Raw genomic sequence first — 6,688 nt, forward strand, 5'->3', positions numbered from 1 at the left:
GTCGTCACGGGGCCTGGGTCATCAGCTTTGATAAATAATTCCTGGAAACCTATCGCAGTGCCTTTTGATGAGTTTGGTTTTATGTTTCCTGAGGGGCACTAGCGTTACAAGGCCCCTAAATGGGGTCACAGATGTGGAGAATAACCAACCTCACCTGTAGCCTGGCTTAATGGCTCTTCTCACATTTCCCTGAAGCTTGGAACCAGGCACAAGGTTCCAGGTAACTAGATTCAAAGTATCCTAGTTCAGAGGAGTGGCAGAGTACAAGAAAGCCTGGCCCCACTCACGTGCAACTTAAGGAAATGTTGAAAAGACTGCACAGTCGGATAAACCTGGACATGGCCAACTTCAAAAAAAGTAAATCAAATGCAAAGTGGGGTCCTAAACTGACGTCTCCTGAGCTGGCTTCCATGTGGCAGCTGCACATTGGGCAGAGAGAAGGCCAGGGGTGACTCACTGGGAGGATGACAGGTGTGTGTACCTAAGGAGTTGGCCAGAATCCATGGAAGAGACAAAAAATCCCTATTTCCACTCCTCTATCAATCTGTACATTTTCCTCTCTGGAGTAGATCACCTCAGATCATCACTTCAAGTCACAAATTGAGTGACTAGGAGAGTGCCCAACCTATCATGCAAGTTGTTACAGACCTCAAATCCCTGAATCAGAAAAACTCAGTATTAAGTTAAAAATCTTTTTGTCCCCTAAGCTTCTCAGGAATACTCCTTAGCTTTATATATATATAGACTTGTCTTTGGTTTCACACCTTGGCTCTCATTGTCCATTCAGAGAATGACTGAATAAATGCAGTAACAGAAGGCTCTGGGCACCTGGGTGGCTCAGTTCGTGAAGCATCCGCCTTCAGCTCGGGTCATGATCTCAGCTTCCTGGGATGGAGCCAGGCATCAGGCTCCCAGCTCAGTGGGGAGTCTGCTTCTCCCTCTGCCTCTGCTCCTCTCCCCGCCCCCAACTCATGCTCTCATGCTGTCTCTCAAATAAATAAATAATGTTTAAATAAATAAATAAAAATTTTTTAAAGTAGCAGAAGGCTACCTCTGAATGGTAAATGAAGAGGCCCTAATGCAGAGGATGGTGGGAACACTTTTATTTAGGGGAACTCACTATAAGCAAGAAATGTCTTTGAAGTCTACTAGATTATATTAAAAACTTATGTTTGTTTTAACATAAATATGATTTGAATTAATTTTCAAATACATTATTTAACATTTTCCCAAAAATTCTGGGAAACTGATTACTGGGAGAGGACATACCAAGTTTATCCTGCAGCTGTGAGACCTCCTATCACACTACTGAATACTGGACATTTGCCTTTCCTAGTAAGAAATATGACAGTAGAAGACCCATAGAAAGAAAACTGATGAGGGGTGCCTGGGTGGCTCAGTCGGTTAAGCATCTGCCTTCAGCTCAGGTCATGACCCCAGGGTCCTGGGATTGAGCCCCGTATCGGATTCCCTGCTCAGCAGAGAGCCTGCTTCTCCCTCTCCCTCTACCTGCCGCTCTGCCTACTTGTGCTATCTCTCTGTCAAATAAATAAATAAAATCTTTAAAAAAAAAACTGATGATATTGTAGGGCCTGTAAATGAAATAATTACAAAATGTTGAGGGAAATGGTAGTTCTGAAACACAGTGGAAGGTTGAGAAAAAATGAAGGCTATTTTTCTAGAAAACTTCTCTGAAGAAAGGCGATAGGGCCATATATTGGTTTGCTAGGGCTGCCACAACAAAGTACCACAGACTGGGTGGCTCAAACAATAGAAATTTATTTCCTCACAGTTCTGAAAATCCAAAATCAAGGTGTTGTCATGGTTAGTTTCCTCTGCAGGCTCTCTTTTTGACTTATAATGGCCATCTTCATGTTCACATAGCATTCTCCCTCTACCTGTATCTCAGCCTGAATTTCCTCTTCTTATAAGGACACCACTCATATTGGATTAGGGCCCACTCACTATGACCTCATGTTGGCTTAACTACCTCTGCTATGACCCTATTTCTAAATAAAGTCATATGCTAAATTACTGGTGGGGGAGTTGACTTCAACATAGGAATTTTGGGGGGTGGGGACACAATCAACCCATAACAGGTCCAGTAAACTCAAAACAAGCCTTGAGAAGGATGTGCTACTTGGCCAATGCTAATATCCCTGAGTTCAGAGGAAGTGTCCATTGGCTTATTTGGTTCCTGGTGAGAGCTCTCTATCTGGGTTACAGAGGGCCATCTTGTGTGTCCTTACATGGTGAAGAGAGAAGACATCTCTTCTTATAAGAGTAATAATCTGGGTGCCTGGGTGGCTCAGTTGGTTAAGTGTCTGCCTTCAGCTCAGGTCATGGTCCCAGGGTCCTGGGATCAAGCCCCAAGTCGAGCTCCCTGCTCAGTGGGGAGCCTGCTTCTCCCTCTCCCTCTGCCTGCTCCTCCCCCTGCTTGTGCTCTCTCTCTCTCTCTCTTTCTCTCTCTCTGTGTCAAATAAGTAAATAAAATCTTAAAAAAAAAATAAGGGTAATAATCTCTGCCCTCATGATCTCATTACCTCCCAAAGGCCCCCATCTTCACATACCATCATATGATGGGTTAGGGCTTCAACATATGAATTTGGGGAGGATACAATTCAGTTCACAGCATCAACCATTCTATACAATACTCAATATGTTGAGTAAGTTTTTTCACATCCTTATTTCTTGACATTGATTAGATACCAAGTATTCAAGAATAATGCCTCTGTTTTTCCCTCCAAATTTTCTCTTCTCTTCATTTTTAATCTTTCTTTCCTTTGCTTTTAATATGGAACATTTGTAATACTCTTTCGCTGTACATCAGTTTAAGAAAACAATAATGACTAGCATGTATTAAGTGAGCAAGTAAGGTGTGCCAAGCACTATGCCATATCTCATTTAATTCTACGAGGTAATTATAATGATGATCTCTATTTAGTAGAAACTGGGGACCAGAAAGGTTAATAAACTTGCCTAAGGTCACATAGCTAGTGGCTACTTATGGTAGATATCATGATTGGCTCTTTCAATTCCCATTCCATATTCTATTTGTAAAAATTGAAGGGCTAAAACCCACATTTTCCAGATCATTTTGCAGCTAATGTTTTGGAAGCAAATTGAGTTCTGCCAGTCAGATGTGTCCCTCCTCCTTCTGGTAGGTAGAAGTGAAACAAAAGCCACCTTTCTACTCCTGGTCAGACTAACCCGAGAGTTGTGGCAACTAGACTCCAAGTTTGGGTCTAGTCACCCAAGTTTCATGAGTACAACAGCCAGTTGGGGTGGGGGCAGCAGCAGTTTCCTAAATTCTGGTTTAGAGCTATGCTGGCCCAGCAATGGCCCTCTGGCTTCTGTTCTTCCATCCCTTACAAAAAAATTTTTAACTGAAGTTTCTACTGAGATAATTGTAGAATTCACATGTATTTGTAAGAAATAGTACAGTGATATCCCATGTACCCTTTACCCAATTTCCCCCTTGGTCACATCCTCAGAAATTACAGTGCTATATTACAAGCAGGATATTGACATTTATACAATTCACTGATCTTATTCAGATTTCCCCCTTTTCACTTCTACTCATTTGTGTGTGTGTGTGTGTGTGTGTTAGTGTGTGTGTGTTTATACAATGCCTTTTATCATACATGAGGGTTCATTCATCTACCACCAAAGTAAAAATACTGAGTAGTTCTGACATGGATGCCTCATGTTACCCTTTTACACAGCACCCCTAACCCCTGAAAACTACTCTGTCCTCCACTTCCAAAATTTTGTCATTTCAAGAAACATTATAAGTGGAATCATACATCTTGTAATCATTAGGGATTGGCTTTTTTCACTTAGTTTAAGTCTCCTGGAGGTGCATCCAAGCTGTGTGGATCAATAGTTGATTCGGTGTTTTATTATTTCATGGCGTGGAGTATTATTTCATGGTGTGGATGTACCATAGCTTGTTTAGCCATTTACCTATTGAAGGATATCTGGGCTATTTCCAGTGTGGGGCTGCTACATATAAAGCTGCTGTGAACATTCATGTACAGGTTTCTGTGTGAATATAGTTTCCATTTTGCCTAAGAGTGCAATTGCTGGGCTGTATGATAATTGCATGTTTACTTTTTCTATAAGGTGTCAAACTGTTTTTTTGCAAAGAGTTTGTAAACAGAATTTCTTGCACTAAATCTTTTTCTGCTCAGAATGTCTATGGTGGTTTCCATGTCCCACTCCACACCCTGGCTGACACAGCAGTAAAGACAAGACACTAACTCCAGGCTCAGGGCTTTTAACCATAACTGAAAGGCCAATGAAATGGTTACTTGTGTGTGTGAGTATGATTGAGAGGAAGCATTGTATTAGGGAAAACATACAAGGGGGAAGTAGACACCATTTCCTTTTTACTTTACCTCCGCTTCAGGATTTATACCAGTTTTCCAGTTCAGGAAATAAGCAGGATAGAAGAAGTGACTTTGTGACCAACTCTATTGAAGATGGGATGACTTAGATCCCTGTTTTTTTACTACGTTTCTCTTGGAATAATACTAAATTGGGTGAGTCTCCTTTCTTAGAATTCATGGCAAAAGCAGCAGAGTTTTAGAAACAGAATTGGAAGGTGACAAGGTAACTCTGAAACTTGTAAGGACTTCCTGAAATCTGTCACCTCAGCTTTGGGCTATCCCCATTCTACTAATGAGATCACACCATGGCAAGTTTTTAGACTATGTTCTTAGGAAAGAGAAAGTGTTCAAAATAATTGAAGATGTGTATTTCTCATATCCTCATTCATGAAATTTTCTGTCAGACAGTTCTCTGTCTTCAGGCAAATGAGCATTAGAAGTATGAGTTCTGGGCCCCATATATACCTCTATCTCTAGTAGAGCATGTGTGCTTAAAGTCATGCTGCCTCTCCATCTTCTGATTTTTAATTTCCAATTTTTTTAGCTGGACTAATAGTTTTCAACCTAGAAGAGCTATTTTATTGAGAAAGTTTTCCACTCTGGTAATCTGAGTTTCCTAATTCACAAAACCTCAGGGATCAGAGCATTGGGATCATTGCTGTGCTGTCTAATTAGAATCTCCACTTGATGCCTACAACATTGTTTTTCCATTAGAGGCATCAAACCCCAGGGAGGAAAGTACGTGAAGCTTTAAGTCTTCTTTGGCTCCTATTTTCAGCATTCTCCTTTCTGGATTTGAGAATGCAAACATGTTCACTCCTCTCTTTGTGATATTTCCTAAAGACTTGCTCAATACAAAGTGAATCTCAAAACACTAAAGATGAAATAATACATTATTCTTTAAATTAGATCAGTTAATAAAACACCTTTGCTGGCCTATGGAAAATTTCCAGTTCCTCGCTACGAATCTGATCCTTATGTCAAAATTACTTCAAGGTTAAGACATAGGTCTGATTTTTAATTCTAAACATTCTAATTCTAGAGAAACTTTACCGTTTTGTACTAACATGTTTAACATATTCAAGATGCTGTTATAAATATCAAACTCCTTCAGGCAGAGGCCACTTCAACTAGTAATGACTTCTCATCTTCCTTCTACTACCTGTATGCCTAGTAAAGTTCCTGGCTATATGCCTAATATATATAGGTAACAGAGGAATGCTAGGATTATAAAGGCAAGCACCACAAATCCTGTGCATTAGAGAATTTGCTATACCTCCTTAGAGAAATGGCAAAGAGAATTTTGATCCTAATGAATTTTTTAAATGGCCCTCTCTTTCCCACCAAGAGAGAAATTCCTTCAACCTCTGGGAGGCAAGCCTTAAGGATACCTCACTCTAGGATAGAAGGAGAGTTGAAGAATATCTGCACTCTATCCCACACTGTGTCCTAATAATTATTGAGAAGACTCATTTTGATGTTATCGTAGATGAAACCATTAAATAATCCTCAGATACAGCTCAGGGGTAATTTGTCCCAAGTTCTTAAGCTCCCCAAAGGTCAGCTGCGCCTCACTGAAGATCAGTAAGCACTGGTGGGGATGGAGTATTCAGCTGCCAGCAAGCGGTGAGATAGTAGAGGCAAAATCAGGGTCAGCCGAGCTCCTGGCATGATGATGACAGTGACAGCAGATTATCATCATGGCAGATACTATGGCTTGACTTCAAACACAAGAGGTATTCAACAAGTGTTCAGGGAAAGGAGCACCAGGGGGTGCATGTTGATTAATCTGAACTTATCAAAATCCCATTCTCCTTGTTAGTTAAGGACTGACACAGACAAGTGATAAAACTCCATCCAACGAGATGTGATGGGTGAAATTGTTCTGCTGTTGAGTCCCCCTCCCTCCACCATCCATGGGAGATATCCTCAGGTTGGTATTGATGGTATTCTGCCTTTCCTGGAAGAGTGGAAGAGACCCAACCAAATCCTACCTGATTACTCTGTGTAACAAACTGCTCATGGTTCTATGGGTCAGTAATTTGAGCAGGGCTCTTCTGGGCAGTCCTTCTGCTTTTCATGACATCATCTGGGATTACTCTCTAGTGTTCAGAGGATGGCTGGCTAGTATGGGCTAAAGAGTCCAAAAGTCTTCACCAACAGTCTGGTGCCTTAGCAGGGAAGGTTGGAAGGCTGAGCTCAGCTGAGAGTTCAGATGGTCATCCCTCTCTCTCCATCTGGTCTCTCTATGTAATCTCTATCATGGTCCTTCCAGCATGGTAAACAACCCTCACAGT

Source organism: Callorhinus ursinus, unplaced genomic scaffold, assembly GCF_003265705.2.
Source record: "Callorhinus ursinus isolate GAN/ISIS: 27379988/994484 unplaced genomic scaffold, GSC_fseal_2.0 scaffold26, whole genome shotgun sequence".
Taxonomy (NCBI): Eukaryota; Metazoa; Chordata; class Mammalia; order Carnivora; family Otariidae; genus Callorhinus; species Callorhinus ursinus.